This window comes from Balaenoptera acutorostrata, chromosome 5 (assembly GCF_949987535.1).
Source record: "Balaenoptera acutorostrata chromosome 5, mBalAcu1.1, whole genome shotgun sequence".
NCBI classification, from domain to species: domain Eukaryota; kingdom Metazoa; phylum Chordata; class Mammalia; order Artiodactyla; family Balaenopteridae; genus Balaenoptera; species Balaenoptera acutorostrata.
The window spans coordinates 136,524,641-136,542,652 of record NC_080068.1 but is presented as its reverse complement, the minus strand read 5'-3'; positions in this window follow the sequence as shown (position 1 = coordinate 136,542,652).

Genomic DNA, 18,012 nt, shown 5'->3' with positions numbered 1-18,012 from the left:
GCAGGGGTACGATGATACGCTTTACTCTGAGTGGCAACCCCACTTTAGGAGCTGCATGTTAAGTGGGAGGGAAATTGTCTTAGATCTTCTCGTCTTTTGGCCCCTGGCATGGAACCACCACCTTAGAGGTCAGAAATTTAGAAAATTAACATTGAGAATATAGTTGATATATAGCAACACAGTAACTGGCTTAGATGTGTGAAGCACAAACAGACCAGTAAGATTAAAAACCAGTGAGAATACAATTCTTCAACCACACTCAGTTCTGTAGCATGCCAAATGATAGTCACTAACATATGTACAGTGTTTACCTACTTTAAAAATGCTAGTACTAATATTTTTATCTGTCCCTTTTGAATTATGTAAGGCTGCATAATTGTTCTTATACACATGAGGAAACTGATACTGAGAGTTTTAAATTCCTTTGCTTGTTTCCAAGAATTAGTAAATGACAGAGCCAAAATTCAAACATAATCCATCTATTTCCAAGCCCTTTATTCTTTTCAGTAAAACTTGTTACTTTTAGACAACTATTGAAAGATCCAACCATTTTAAAGAATTAATAACAATATCAATTTTATGTAAAGTTTTAAAAGGTAAAATCTCTGCTTGTGAATTAGAAAGCAGGAAATACCATATTGTTCAAATAGATTAAAGGTATAGAAAAAACAACCTCTAAATATCTACTAGCTCTAATATTCTAAGTCCAGCTTAAATGCCAAACTTTGAATATTATGGAACTACCCAATTTAAAGAATTAATAGATATTTGAGGGTTGAAAATCATGCAAATGATGTCTTTATCCCTTCCAAATTTAGGATCAAGGTCCCTACTTTTGTATCCATTTTGCATCTAGATAGTTTCATACTATAAATTTCTGACTGATTTAGAAAGCAACATAAGCCCCTGCACTTACATATCCCCCGTTCACTTGCAATGAATTGAAGCTCTATATGAAATAAAATTTACCAACTGGTGCACTGATGTTTGGTGGGCGAAGGGCATTAAGATGGAACAGATATATCAAAATAATCTCAGGAGCCACCTGACCCATTCCCATTTGAGATTCTGGAGCACTCACATACACATAAGGAAAATGATGTTTATTACTTTGAGAAAGGGAACATTTGGAACAAATCTATTAAAATGAGTCTCAAATGCTCTTCCCATTCCATCCCAGTCCCTTTCACATAAACATCTTTTGAAAGCCATTGGAATATAGAGAAAAGAATTAAAAGTGATCTTAACTTTTGGATCTACATTAAAAATTGTGTCTTAACACCATTCCCAGGACAAACATGCACAGGAGAGCTGATTGAATACAGAATGTATTTTGGGTGAAATCAGTGAGTTTCAAGTTTGAGAAAAGTGAGACTTTGAGAATGGAATGTGCAAGAATTTGTATGGGATACCAACCAAATGATTCATAATATCAACACTTTATTTGTTGTTTTTAAATTAATAAGTTAAGAATTTTCGTTTGAATCTATTGATCAATAAATGTTGAAGTCGTCTATTTGGGGAGAGCAGCAGTACAAACATTGGCCAAATATAAATAAAAACCATTTAAAGGTAGACCTACATATGGATAGACGGCTTCATTTTTTCTTGTTTTGCGAGCTAATATTTCTTCGATGATGTGTTTTTGCACATGCTTAATAGAAGTAGTGTTTTTAAAGAAAAATTTTATAAAAGATATCAAAATAGGAAAATACTGCAAGATATCAAAATAGGAAAAAGCTTGAAAATGGAATAAGGTAAATCATGGATGTGGATGACAGGTGTGTATGTGTCTCTGGGAAAGGAAACATAGCTAATCTGTAATTCATGGTTAGAAAACAGTGACAAAGTCAGTGTCAAATTTTGTGCAGACCAGAACCCATTATTAAGTTCTTTTAATGGTTTATTCATATTTTTTCACGCAATTTTGGAAGCTGCCAACAGCAGATAAAAAATGATTTGCAAAACAGGATATCCTTCCTCTTTTCTCACCTTTCCTCTCCTCCTCATGTTCTTTTCCAGATAGTGTGTAAGGCATACAGTCCCAACACTTGAGGACAGTCTGATGGTGTGTGTGTGTGTGTAGGGGTGGTTTAATTAAAATACAGAATAAATGTTTTTATAAAGCACAGAGGGAGAGTAATTAGCTCTTCCTTAGGAAGTCAGAAAATGCTTCATTGAAGAGGTGATCAAATTTACTCAATGGCAGAATTTAAATTAATAGCAATCATTATACTTTGCACTCTCATACTCAATTGCCTTTTTCCATCTTCTATTTATATATACTATTTATGAGATCCTCACAGAAGCACATAATATCTTGTCCAAGGCCATGTTCATGGTTTATAATGGGATCAGAACCAGGTACCAGGTACCCAACCTTAGTTCAACAACATAAATTTTAAATTTTGGCTTATCATAAGGACAAAAGAAGTAATATGTGTACTATTCAACTTAAACTAAAAGTTTTTAATTAGGACCAATTAGGAATAATTAGGTAACATACATTTTTAAGCAGAAAATGTGTATGTGGAAAGAAATGATGTTATCTGATCTTATTGTTTTTTCCATTTAACAAGGTGTTTTCTTGTATGTAGGTGATATTTATTAGTAGGAGCTGTACTCCTATTGAGCAAAATGTCAGAAAATCATTATCCTAGCAGCTGGAAATTCACTTGAATTGGTGTTTGTCCAGAGAAAATAGTATACTAGATAATGACCCAATTTTTTCCACAGAAATGTAGTATAGGATAGCAAAATTGTTATTTCCTATATTATGTTTAAGGAAAAGTATCAATTCTATAACTGCAATAAATTAGTTAATCTAGTGTAGTGGTTTTTTTTTTAGAGATATAGAATGGTAATTTGTATCATTTATTTTTTTAGTAGTAGAAAATACAGTTCCTAGTTTATAAATTAATTCCTTTATAGTTAAACCAAAACAAGTTTAAGAGAGATTATATGATATAAGCAGTTAATTCAGTTATAACATATATACAAATCCAATACAATTTACTTAGGCCAATGTCAAGATATATGTTTGCTTATTATAGCATCTAATGATGTAATAGCACATTAACAGTGATAACTGTTCACCATATATTTAGTTTCCCTAAATTCAAAAGCACTGTCCAATTGCTTAAAATAATTGCAAGTTTCCATTACCTGACAAAAACATTTCAACACCTACTTAATGGTTATTACACATCCCATAAGTATGTGGATTAAAAATGAACAAAAGCGGCTTCCCTGGTGGCGCGGTGGTTGAGAATCTGCCTGCCACTGCAGGGGGACACGGGTTTGAGCCCTGGTCTGGGAAGATCCCACGTGCCGCGGAGCAACTAGGCCCGTGAGCCACAACTATTGAGCCTGCGCGTCTGGAGCCAGTGCTCCGCAACAAGAGAGGCCGCGATAGTGAGAGGTCCGCGCACCGCGATGAAGAGTGGCCCCCGCTCGCCGCAACTGGAGAAAGCCCTCGCACAGAAACGAAGACCCAACACAGCCAAAAAAAAAAAAAAAAAATGAACAAAAGTATATTCTGTTGAGTTTAGAGTATATTGTACAGTATTTTATGAGAATAATAAAAATTAAAGTTTTTACTATTCTCATAAAATACTGTACAATATATCTAAATTCTTCTTTAAAAGGCAACAATCTTGATCTTATTATTGACTGACTATTTTTCAATAGAATCAGGTTTGTGTGTATGTTGTGATACATGCTATGATTTCAGTTTTGTAGGAAATATTTCGTAGCCCCCCCAAAACCTGTTCCCTTTTACTTTTTTTTCCTCTCCCATCTTCCTGATGTTGTTATTTCAAATAATCATTACTTTAGTTTAAGCTGGATATTTTGAGATGTAGATGTTGTGTCTATTCTGCTCTTCCCTACTTCTTGCTGCAGTAATGGTCTCTATTTTTCTCGGATTACAATTGCTGGAGGTCTTCATACCAGACTCACATAGATACCAAGGAAACATATTTGCAGTGTCTTCTGTAGTAACAGAGTGGCAAAACACTCATTCCTGAATGGTAGCTGGTCTTGGTAAACTGCAAACTCTGTTGAGAAGCTGGTTCACTTAATCTATTGCCATGGTCAGTAACATCATCTCTTTCCTTTGTCTACAGTGGTAAGAATAATTTATCTTTGTCCTTCCTAATCTTTGCCAGGGATTATTTTAATGAAGTATTATTATATCTAGGATGAAAAATATTCAAGAATCTAATTTATTTCAGTTGCAGAACTCACAAATAAAGAAACAGTGTATTAGTCAGACTTCTCCAGAGAAACAGAAATATAAGAGATAAGGTAGGTAGATAGATAGATATAGAGAGAGTTATTAAAAGGTAATGTCTCACACAATTGTGGGAGCTGTCAAGTCTAAGTTCTGTAGAGCAGGTCCACCAGCTGGAAAACCAGGGAAGAGCTGACATTGCTCTTAAGATTTTCAACTCACTGGAAGAGGCTCATCCACATTATGAAGGGTAAACTGCTTAATTAAAAATCTACTGATTGTAAATGTTATTCATACCTACACAATAACTTCATAGCAACATACAGATTAGAGTTTGACCACACAATGGGTACCATAGCCTAGCTAAGTTGATACATAAAATGAAGCGTCACACATGGTATCTTTCCTATTCCTTATCCCACCTCTTTGCCTTAAATCTACATTATATATTGTAGTTCAGATCTTGATTGATGTCAAATGCTACAATTGCTTAAGAACAATCTTATTATTAATATTTAAAATCATTAATACTATAAACTATACAACATAGACAGTATAATGATTATATATATATGTAAATGGGATTATTACTATTTTTAAATCTGCAATCATAAGGGCTATGTGCCTATTGTTTTCTTTTCGGGTAATGTATTTGCTTGCTTTGGGCATCATGGTAACGCTGGTTTCTTAGAGTGAATTGGGATCTTTGATTTGAGACCTTTCCTCTTTTTAAACATATACATATAGCGCTAGAAATTTCCCACTAAGTGTTGCTTTAGTGGCATCCCACAAATTTATATATGTTGAACATTCAGTTCTCATTTGAATTTTTCTTTGATCCACAGGTTATTTATAAGTGCATTCGTTTTCAAATAGTTGACATTTCTACTAATGACTTCTAATTTAATTGCATTGTTGTCAGAGAATGTATTTTGTATGACTCAAATCCTTCAAAATTTTTGAGACATTTTTATGTTCCAGAGTATGGTCTATCTTGACAACTATTAGAGTTGGTTTTGATTGATTGATTGATTTTTCTCTTTATTATGGGTTGTACATCCTTGTTTTTTTGTAAGCTTGATAATGGTTGATGTGGTTCCAGACATTGTAAATTTTACCTTGTGGGCGGCTGGATATTTTTTTGTATTTTTATAGGTATTCTTAACTTTCTTCTGGTTTGCAATTAAGCTACTCAGTTTTGTTTGGTCTTTCTGTATCTTGTTTTTAAGATTTTTAACATAGAACAATAGCATTACTCATTCTAGGGTTAATTATTTCTGACTTCTGAGGAAAGACCTTTCTGAGTACCCTAGATAATACTTCAGTCATTAGGAAATTTCTTAGTCTGCTCATGTTACCATAACAAAATACCATCGACTGGGTGCTTACACAACAGAAATTTATTTTCTCACAGTACTGGAGACTGGAAGTCCATGATCAAGATACTGGTATGATGATGAACTGGTGAGGGCCCTTTCTCTTGCTTGCAGTTGACCGCCTTCCTGTTGTGTCCTTACATGGCAGAGAAAGAAAGTGGGCCAGCTCTCTGGTGTTTCTTCTTATGAAGGCACTAAGTTAATCAGACCAGAGTTCTACCCTCATGAATTCATTCAACCATAATTAATTCCCAAAGGTCCCACTTCCAAATATGGTCACATTGAGAGTTAGGGCTTCAATATATGAATTTTGGGGAAAAACAAACGTTCATTCCATAGCGGTACATTTTCCAATCTTGCTTGTAAGAACAGACAATGCTCTTGATTATGTGCGAGCACTGGTTACTGCTACTTCTAATCCTCTTGCGTGGTTATTTCCCCAGTCTTTGGTAGTTTCTTCAGAGATATAGGTTGATCAGTACTGCATTGAAAATTCAAGGAGGACCATCTTGAAATCTCAGTTTCTCTGTCTGCAGCTCCCTCCTCTCCAGAACTCTCTCCTGAGAACCTTCACTATCTTGGTATCACCAGACTTTAAGCTTCATCTCTTCAACCCAGAATGTCCACTGGACTCTGCTGGAGACTGTGCCTGCACTGCATCCTGGAAACTGTCAAATCAGGAAGCTGGGGCAATTGTAGAACTCACCTATTTTTCCCATCTCTTAGAGATTATTGTCTTCCATTACCTGGTGTCCAATGTGTTGAAAATCATTCTTTAATGAATTTTGCTTTTCTTGAGGGTTGTGAGAGGTTTTTTCAGGCAGAAAACTAAATCTGGTAACTGTTACGCTATTTTCAGGGTATGCAAGAGTCCCAATGATTTACATAACCTTATTAACTTATATTGCATAAGTAATGTTTATTCTAGATAACTCAAATACAAACAGAAAATATAAAAAAAATTTCAGTTGCACAGACTTAGAAAACAAATGGAGTTTTTGTTAGTTTTTGATTTACAGTAATGGAATTGATCTTATATACTCTTCCGGATTATGTTTTCCACATACAAAATATATTATGAATATCCTCAGAGTTATAGCTCTAATTGATTTTTAATCATTTTAATTCCTTTATTTCTGTATTTTAAAGTATTAAAAGGAGCAGGATTATATAATACAATTATACAGGTTTTTTTGTACTGATGAGCATTCACTTTTTAAAATTCTTGACCCAAGCTAAAGATGAAGCAATAATCATTATTTTAAATATATTATTTCAAAATGGTATTTTTTAAACGATTAAATCTGAGAAACAGCTGTGGGCCACCTTATTTATTAAGCTATTTTAAGTATTTTTCTTTTATTCTTAATCAAGTAAAATACTATTAGAAGGAAATCTATGTGCTACTACTAATGAGTTTTTGTTCTATGGTTGGGTTCTATTTTTTCTGTGATATCTTTTTCTGGCTTTGGTATCAGGGTGATGGTGGTTTTGTAGAATGAATTTGGGAGTGTTTCCCCCTCTGCAATTTTTTGGAAGAGTTTGAGAAGAATTGGTGTTAGCTCTTCTCTAAATGTTTGATAGAATTCGCCTGTGAAGCCATCTGGTCCTGGACTTTTGTTTGTTGGAAGATTGTTAATTATGGTTTCAATTTCATTACTTGTGATAGGTCTGTTTATATTTTCTAATTCTTGCTGGTTCAGTCTTGGAAAATTGTACCTTTCTAAGAATTTTTCCATTTCTTCGTGGTTGTCCATTTTACTGACATATAGTTGTTTGTAGTAGTCTCTTATACCCTTTGTATTTCTGCAGTGTCAGTTGTGATTTCTTCTTTTTCATTTCTAATTTTATTGATTTGCATCCTCTCCCTTTTGTTCTTGATGAGTCTGGCTAAGGGTTTATCAATTTTGTTTATCTTCTCAAAGTTCCAGCTTTTAGTTTTATTGATCTTTGCTATTGTTTTCTTTGTTTCTATTTCATTTATTTCTGCTCTGATCTTTATGATTTCTTTCCTTCTACTGACTTTTGGTTTTCTTTGTTCTTCTTTCCCTAGTTGTTTTAAGTGTAGGGTTAGATTGTTTATTTGAGATTTTTCTTGTTTCTTGAGGTGAGATTGAATTGCTATAAACTTCCCTCTTAGAACTGCTTTTGCCACGTCCCATAGGTTTTGGGTCGTCGTGGTTTCATTGTCATTTGTTTCTATGTATTTTTAAAATTTATTCTTTGATTTCTTCAGTGACCTCTTGGTTATTTAGTAGCGCACTGTTTAGCCTCCATGCATTTGTGCTTTTTACAGATTTTTTTCCCTGTAATTGATTTCCAATCTCATAATTTGTGGTCCAAAAAGATGCTTGATACGATTTCAATTTGCTTAAATTTTCCAAGGCTTGATTTGTGACCCAAGATGTGATCTATCCTGGAGAATGTTCCATGTGCACTTGAGAAGAAAGTGTATTCTGCCACTTTTGGGTGGAATGTTCTATAAATATCAATCAGATCTATCTGTCTATTGTGTCATTAAAAGCTTGTTTCCTTATTTATTTTCTGTTTGGATGATGTGTCCATTGGTGTAAGTGGGGTGTTAAAGTCCCCTACTATTATTGTGTTACTGTTGATTTCCCCTTTCATGGTTGTTAGCATTTGCCTTATGTATTGAGGTGCTCCTATGTTGGGTGCATAAACATTCATAATTGTTATATCTTCTTCTTGGATTGATCCTTTGATCATTATGTAGTGTACCTCCTTATCTCTTGTAACAGTCTTTATTTTAAAGTCTATTTTATCTGATACAAGTATTGCTACTCCATCTTTCTTTTGATTTCCATTTGCATGGAATATCTTTTTCCATCCCTTCACTTTCAGTCTGTATGTGTCCCTAGGTCTGAAGTGGGTCTCTTGTAGACAGCATATATATGGGTCTTGTTTTTATATCCATTCAGCCAGTCTGTGTCTTTTGGTTGGGGCATTTAATCCATTTACATTTAAGGTTATTAGCGATATGTATGTTCCTATTACCATTTTCTTATTTATTTTGGGTTTGTTTTTGTGGGTTTTTTTCTTCTCTTGTATTTCTCACCTTTTGAAGGTTCTTTAGCATTTGTTGTAAAGCTTATTTGGTGGTGCTGAACTCTCTTAGCTTTTGTTTGTCTGAAAAGCTTTTGACTTCTCCATCTAATCTGAATGAGATCCTTGCTGGGTAGAGTAGTCTTGATTGTAGGTTTTTCTCATTCATCACTTTAAGTATATCCTGCCACTCTCTTCTGGCCTGCAGAGTTTCTGCTGAAAAATCAGCTGATAACCTTATGGGGGTTCCTTTGTATGTTATTTTTTGTTTTTCCCTTGCTGCTTTTAATATTATTTCTTTGAATTTAATTTTTGTTAGTTTTATTATTATGTGTCTTGGTGTGTTTTTCCTAGGGTTTATCCTGTATGGGACTCTCTGTGCTTCCTGGACTTGGGTGACTATTTCCTTTACCATGTTAGGGACGTTTTCCACTATAATCTCTTCAAATATTTTCTGAGAACCTCTCTTTTTCTCTTCTTCTTCTGGGACCCCTATAATTCGAATGTTGGTGCATTTAGTGTTGTCCCAGAGGTCTCTGAGATTGTCTTCAATTCTTTTCATTGTTTTTTCTTTATTCTGCTCCTCAGCAGTTATTTCCACTATTTTGTCTTCCAGCTCACTTATTCGTTCTTCTGCCTCCATTATTCTGTTATTGATTCCTTCTAGTGTATTTTTCATTTCAGTTATTGTGTTGTTCATCTCTGTTCTTTATTTCTTCTAGATCTTTGTTAAACATTTCTTGTATTTTCTCAATGTGTGCTTCCATTCTATTTCAGAGATTCTGGATCATCTTTACTATCATTACTCTGAATTCTTTTTCAGGTAGATTGCTGATTTCCTCTTCATTTATTTGGTCTTGTAGGTTTTTACCTTGCTCCTTTATCTGTGACGTATTTTTTTGCCATCTCTTTTTTTTTTTTTTTTTTTTTAATGAGTGGGATTGTGTTCCTCTTTTACTGGTTGTTTGGCCAGAGGCTTCCAACACTGGAGTTTGTAGGCTATTGGGTAGAGCTGGGTCTTGGTGCTGAGGTGAGGAACTCTGTGAGACCTCACTCCAATGAATATTCCCTGGGGTCTGAGGTTCTCTGTTAGTCCAGTGGTTCGGACTTGGAGCTCCCACTGCAGGAGCTTCCCCCTGACCCCAGCCTTGCAATTCAAGATCCCACAAGCTGCGTGGTGTGGCAAAAAAAAAAAAAAAAAAAGAAAAATAACAGAGTAAAAAATAAAATTAGACTAGGAAACTAACTGATATGTTAGAAAGAATGTAAAAATAAAAATATAGATGAATCAACAACCAGAAGGTACATCAGTACCACAAAAAGAGGAGGAGGGAAAGGAAAAAAAAGGGCAGGGGGAAGGCCTTGGCTGTGGAGAATGGGGCCTAAGCAATGGCGAGGTTTGTGTGGTGGGCAGGGCCAATGCTCAGGACCCACAGGTTTGGAAAAGGCCCTGGGGGCTGTACAGGGTGGGGCTTAGGCTCAAGGAAGAGAAGGGTCCAAGGAGTGCCCCCCACCCCTGGTCTCAGAGCACAGGGGACCTCACCTGGGAGCCCAGCAGGCTTATTGGGCTCGAGTGGGTGGGGCAAATGCCCTCCTCTCCTCTCCTACTCCTCCAGTCAAGGGTTGGGGAGGGTCCCTCCTGCCTGCCTCTCGTGATCTCCCTGGCCTCCCTCCGATGCCCCCAGGACCAATGTGGCCGGGGGTTGCAGGGGGAAAGGGGAGGCCTTGGAGGGCAGGGGACCAGCCTGGGAGCTCAGTAGGCTCCCTGGGCCCCAGTGGGCAGGGCAGTCGCCCTCTGCTCCTTTCCCACTCCTCCTGGATGGCCCCTCCCACCTGTCACTCCTGATCTCCCTGGCCTCCCTCCTATGCCCCCAGGACTCATGCGGCCTGGATGGGGCTTTGGATGGGGGGGAAGTGGCTTGGGAGCTCAGCAGGCTGCCACGCCCCGAGTGGGCCAGGCCATCGCCCTCCGCTCTTCTCCTGCTCCTCCAGGAGGGCCCCTCCCACCTGCCTCTCCTGATCTCTCTGGCCTCAGGGACACTGATCTTGTCTGGCTTCCACTTCTCCTCCCTCCTTGGTCCCCCTACGTCCTACCGGTTCACTTTGGGGTTCCTCCCGTCTCCTTGGGGGTCAGAGTCCCCCACCAGCGGCTGGCAGGAGCCCTAGTTGTGAGGAGATGCTAACTCCACGTCTTCCCACACTGCCATCTTGACTCTTTCCCCCTATGGTTGAGTTCTTTAACAGGAAAAGTTCACTGAGAAAAGCTTCTAGATCATACACGTTAGTGAAAATTCTATCAAAATTGTCACACTTGAAATCAATTATTAAACAAAATTAAGGATTAGTTAATTGCACTAAGATAAGACCTAGAATTACTGTATTCCATGATTATGACAGTGCAAAAGTAGTCCTGAAAAAAATACTATAGTTGTACACCATAAAGTATCTCCCTCAGCTAAAGAAGACAGTAACTAAGACTATGAACTACTTGGAAATTCTGGTTTATTTAGGCATTCAAACTCTGTTGAGGGTAGGTACTGAAAAATATGACAGGCGATCCCTTAGGTTGCCAGAGTGCCCTAAGGAACTGAGGTTGAAATTGTCACTTGACAAGTGTCAGTTTTGCGACACCTCAGTAAATTAGATGGGACAGTGATATCATAGCAGAGATTGAGCCCCATCTGGATTCCTGCCTTCCTTCACTTGCTCTATCTTACAAAATTTAGGGAACTAAATATATTTGGGGTCTTACAGCATACCATAGGCAGTTTGTCAATGACTAGTCCAGTATTGTCAAGCCTCTCTGCATTCCTACTCTTGGCCAGTTCTAAAACCTCTCACCACCAAGCACATGGTCACAGCCTGTAGTGCCAGTTGTGGCTCAGGGACCCTGGCTTGTTCATTTGCTCAGGAATGGTGGTGTCAAGCCTATATGCACACTTTAAGAATATTGGTGATCCGATAACTTAATGTTAATCTTTCAAATTCACATACAACAGACTTTGCAAAGTGGTAATATTATTATATTAGATAGTGTTATATTTAGAAACTTCCGAGAAAAATAAGCCATATAATTCACTATTAGAAGGCTATCTGATGGTGAGACTGCTCTGGTTACTATTGCTGTATAAATAATTGCCCCCCAAACTAGCAAACAATCATTTTATATTGCTGATGATTTTGTGGGGCAAGAATTTGGAAAGGTCCCAGAAGAGCCTCCAGTTGTCCGCAGGCTCAAGAGGAAATGGATATCTAACTTGGCTTACTCTCGTGGCTGAAAGTTGATAATGGCTACTGACTGCTGTATGTGGCACTCTCAATATGTTGGTCTCAGAAGCATCAGACTTTATACAGGGCAGCTACCCTCCCCCAGAGCAAAAATCCTTAGAGAACCAGATGGAAGCAGTAGTGGCCTTCTCTGATCTAGCATTTGCAGTCTCATACCTTCACTTCTGCCATACTCTATTGGTCAAAGAACTCACAGGCCTGCCAAGGAGAGGGAATTGGATTTCAACATTTGATATAGGAGGGGGAAGGTCACATTAAAAAAAAAAAAGCATGTGAGATGGGAGGTAACATTATGGCTATCTTTATGGCAAAATGAGATAATTATATCATTACCATTCCAAGGAAGACAGAAATCATCATTCATTATTAGAGTATTGATTCAGGTACCTTGCCCCATGAACAACTTGTACAGGAGATAGTAATATCTTAGAAATACCAACCCATAGATCCATATATACTATATGATGAATCTAAACACATAAGAAGAAACAAATATTAGGACCAATTAGGGGGTAGTTCTTCTGGCTAAAGATATTAATGCACAGTAGAGAAAAGCAAACAAATGTGATATTTGTGTCTAAAGCATATATTAGCAAACATTGCTCATAGAAGCTATTTATTTATAAACTATATCCATAAATATAAACTATTTATACCCATAACTATTTATATCCATAACTATTTATTTATATCCATAAATAACTATTTATATCCATAATAACTAACACCTACCTAGCTTGAATTTATTTATTTGTTCATAGCCTCTAGGTTTAGAATAACAGAATGTTTGAAACCTACTGATGATTCAAACTATTCAACTCACTGAACCCAGGCACATGTCAACTGAATCTGAAATCTCCATTGTAGAAAAGGTGATGTGGGGACTGTTATAGTCTTTTTATGGATTGTCCACTGGGATCTAGTCCTATTAAGAGGACATTTTTGTAGCTTGCCTGATAGGGAAAATATGTTAAGAATTTAAAATACCTGAACCACTCCCTATCATCCTCAAAGAGATCTTGACTAATTTAAATTAGAAATTAGTCAAAGAAATTTCAAGCATAATGGGAACTCTTTGTCAGAAGTAGAGAAGGCAGGAAAACAAGTACTGGGTTTTCAGCTAGATGCATAGATAGTTCCTAGGAGAACACTGCTCCATCTCTCTGGCTATTCCTCAGCAACTCTTTTGGAGAAATCAGCAGAAAGATAAGGATAATCTTCTACAGGAATTAATATTTTTTAAGTATAGCAATACCTCAAAGTTCAGACTAGGCTAGAATTCACCTAAGAATTTTGACAATATATTTAACTCTCACAATAACTTCTGTGGTAGGTACTATTATAATTATTTTACAAATTAGAAAAGTAAAGTCCAGAACAATTAAGTAGCTTTCCCTGATAAACAGTTACTCTGTGGGAGTCCAGTACATGAAAACAAGCAATTTGTCTATAGAACATCTCAAATAACTTGTCACTAGTAGCCCCTGTCTCTCATCCCATCTCCCTCTCTTAAAACTTTGTTACATAAACCTCAGCTTCTGCTTTTACTTGTGCTTTACTTCTTCTTTATAAAGTTGGCTACCAAATTTCTCATTTCCAATTAATTAAACTATAGTCACAGGAGAACACAAATATTTATAGGTGAGGACATATTACAGAGAAGAAAAATTATTTGTACTATGTTTTTGCATATAGAAATTCTATTGGGGAAGAGGTGTTTTAATTTGGTACTTAATGGAAAATGCATTGTCAAATATCATAAAGAGTTAAAATTTATATAAAATCTCTGCCTTATGCTATGTAAGGGGGATATTGCCCCACATTATTTTGTCTCACATTTATTGTGGGGTTTAGTTTGCATATATATCCTACCGACACCAGTGATATAAGAACCTCTAGATTGCATTGGAGCAGATGTAAGAAGACATAGTTATAACCAGTACTCTAGGTACCAGGGTTACACCACTGAATAAAGGGGCAAAAAACACTGCCTTTTGAACCTTAGGGAGTAATTCAAGTCGGGTTTGCTTGGTAGCAAATTCTGAGATATTAGGATTTAGAATACTTGTTAGGGAACGCTGTTTGAATCAACATTTGTGGATAGCAAGAGAAGGAAAAAAAGATTTGTCAGAGAAAAATGTTGATATGTGATGCTGAGTCAATGGAGGCTGAGACTGACCTAACAAAGAGCTTGGAAGCTGGAATGGCCCTTCATAGTTCCTCAGAATTGAGGCAGAAGGTGAAGTCTTTATAATCATGCTAACCAACTAATTCCTTGGAATCTATCAGTCATGAATTTGGACTGTCCCAGCAAGGGAACATGAGCTTGGGCTAGAGGCTTCCCTTCAGTCAAGGCAGGCTGATGGTTGAATTCCACCTGCGAGTCGCACCCAGCACCTGGATAAATAAGTCCTTCATACTTGAAGGAGGATCTGAGCAGCTTATCACAGAGTAACCTAGGTAGACAATGGTTAGGACAGAAAAGAATGCACTTGGGCAGTCTGTTAGCATGAGGCACAGACTAGTAGCAGGCAAGAATGTCCCACCTCAGCCCCTGGAGACTGGAACCAGACTTCCTAATAAAGGGGAAGGCATTGTGAAAGACAAAAAGGAGTCAAATGCACTGAAAGATTCACAAGATAAAAGTCCCAACTACAGAGTTTTAAGGGAAAAAATAAAGTAGTATCAGCTCAACTGGAATTTGGCAGTTCTTCCAGTGTGTCACCATGAGTTGGAGAGACATCTGAGCAGTGATGTGTACTCTTCTTGAGCAATGTCAAACTGAATACAAGACTGTAGTTTTTTCTCCTAATTTGGGGTTATTCTTTGAGTTATTGTTTTCTGCTAAATTGTGGTTATTCTTTGACTTACGTGTCATAGAAAAAGACCTGTTAGATGAGGTTTGTCATCACCCCAAAATATGACAGCAGCTAGTCAAGTAGTAGAAAGATCAAGGGATTCTGTCTTAAGTTTTTCTGGGTTAAATAGGCTGAAAATAAATGTGCAATTCTAATGGTCCTCTTGAACTTTTACTATTTTTGTCATAAAAATGATTACCAGAACAAACATGTTATGTTATTTGAAGACTGTTATAACAAGCATCAACCTAGGTATTTATTATTAATCAAGAAAAGACATCCTAACACAGAATTCAAAATAATTTTACTGAAGTTAATTTAAGAATACTATTGAGATATATCTCCTGCAATTCAAGGTTATGTGGGTTCCTTTCAATATGACACTGCCACAGAAAATGCAGAAATACTTATTTAGCTTTTGTTTTCACACAGTATGTGGAGTTATTCAATTGGAGAACTTTTTATTAAATGGCTGAAATAGAATACTGCCTGAATCAAACATAAAATATTTGAAAGAATAATGAAGACTCCTTCCTTATAATAAAAATACTCCACTACTTATATTATAATTTAATGTAAAGGGACATTTCATTACATTTTCAGATTAGAAGTTATTGGATTTCAGGTTTTACATGAATGGGAATAAACTATATCACCAGATTGAAGGTCACCAGTTACTTCCTGGTCTTTGGAAACTTTGCAGTACCAAACTTGGAAATTTTTAACTAAGTCAAACATTCTTTTAATATGTAGTTTTTCAATAATAATAATCTTTCACTTAATATTTTAATAGTTCCCAGACCATTTTTGGGCTTATCTTTCTATTCCTGGAATATTTCATTCGGTCCCAAGTAAGGAAGAATTTTTTAAATGTAGGAATCCTGTCTTTGCTACTTCTACTAGAACATACTCCAGTAAGAAATACGTTATTCCTCATACTACACCCAGGAAATATGGAAGATTTCTCTACTAACATATACAATCACATCACTAAAGAATTATATCTTTATATATAATTGTAATAAAAGTGTATAATTATATCATGGCTACTCTTAGTACATTGTATATTTATTTCAGATGTTACACCAAGATTATGAAAATAAATGTTAAAACTGAGAAAAAAAGAGAACTAGAATGTGATGTAAATTTTATTTGTAATTAATGCAGCATGGTAATAAAAAAATACCAAAGCACAAGTTCATTTATTTTAAAAAATTAAATCTAATACAATAATATCCTGTGACTTATTAAGAAGCTCAGATATTTAAAGTACCAATCAAAAGGATATATGGATGTGAAAATAATACAATCTAATTGCAAGAATGAAGAGTGAGTATTTTCCCTTGAATAAAAAATTAGTCTCTCATTAGTCTAATCTGCCTTATCTGTCTCTTACTTTTGATAAAGAATGCACGATATATTGAGTGTGTTTTGTTATTTTCCGAACTGCTTAGGGTTACTATTAATGATTAACCTTAATAGGCTAGGATACTACCCTTTTTATTTGGTTCAGCAGAAAGAGTGTAGAATCAGAAATCACACAATTCTGATCTTACCACTAACCACCTTTGTTTACACATCTATAAAATCAGGATAGATCTTAGAAAACAAATTTAAAATTGGGCTTTGTCCTGGGTATTCTAGAAGTGTGCCTTTTTCTCTGAGTGCATTAGAAACACAAATTGATAGTGGAACAAGGCCTCCACTCTCTGTCTCCCTTTAACCAAAAAAATATTCTCATGTATTTTTAAAAATAAGAGATTCTGACTGTTATTGCTTTTGAAGAAAGGTCTCTCTAATGTTGGCAGGAAAAAGTTAGCTATGTGGTTGTATGGTTTGCAGAAAAAAATAGACTAATTCAGGGAAATTTAGAGATGGGAGAATCTTTAGTGATCTCATTCAGTCATTCCCACCCTTAAACAGTCATTGGACTCAGTGAACAATGTTCATAAAAAGATAACTATCCCAGGTCCGCTTCCTAGAAATCGTGAATCAATAAGTCTGAATTTGGAGCTAGAAAATTGTGATTTTTAGAAAAGCTCCCTTGATGAGTTTTAGTCAATCACATTGGGAACAATTGATCTAGTCTTGTCCCTAGTTTTAGAGATGAGAAAATTAATAATCAGAAAAGGAATAATATCTAGGTGACTGTCTCCTGCCCCCAAGCCAAGGCTATGAAATGTAGAATTTTATCTATTTGATTATAGTAAACATCAAAGGAATATATTAATTTGCCACAAGTTATATAGATGCTTCAGTATTGCAAGATAGAGATTTTGTAAATTAGTTTATAATAAATATTCTCGATATGCATCTAGGACCAGAACACCATCCAGTTGTGTAACTCCTAGACAAGAGCCCGCAGGGTGTTTGGATGACATTCCAGAATTTGGTCATCTTCCTCTTTCCCCTATTGCTATATGTTGACGTCAACTTCTGTAGGCCAACATAAAGCTTGTAGAGGAAAGACAGGTGTAGGCTTCTAAAAGACCTAGCCATATGAATTTAAAGTACCTGCCATTGTTCTACCCTTTAACACATTTTCAAATGAGTTTACTTTAGTATCGCATTTTCCAGAAAAACTTCATGAGGTATATTTAAGCTAATTTAAAGGGTTCAACATCCAAAGGCATGTATTTCTTCCTTCTTTTGGAAAGGTAATAAGTGTTCATAGATACGATATTGCCAGAAGATCAGAAGTCGTGATTCTGTGGTGTGACAAGCAGGATTTTCCAAAGATGATTTTGAGCGTATTCTGGTTTGCCAAAGAATCGGAGGTTTATTCCTTCTCCTTAGGAACAGAGTGCACCTAAATGTTTACAGGATTGAAGACGTCATACCCTTGGCTAGAGGAATCACAACTATCTAGATTTTACCATGTTTTCAGATATCTTTTGTATATGGCTTGTACTTAAATTCCAAATTCTTGGAACCCAAGAAGTCTATTTTTTCTCCTACTGAGATGGCTCTCATACCTGCCCTATATCAAGGGAGAATAACAAGAAAAACAGTATTTATCCATAGGAATGGAAAACGCACTATATGTCCAATAGATTGTATATGTGTTACCATGCTAAAGAAGAAGTGGAGACCATGTGCCTCTTTTCTTCTTCTTGACTCTTTAATGCTAAGTATATCCATTGATCAATGTCCCATGACATGGTTAAATTCATCCCCAAATCTATTGTCAGAC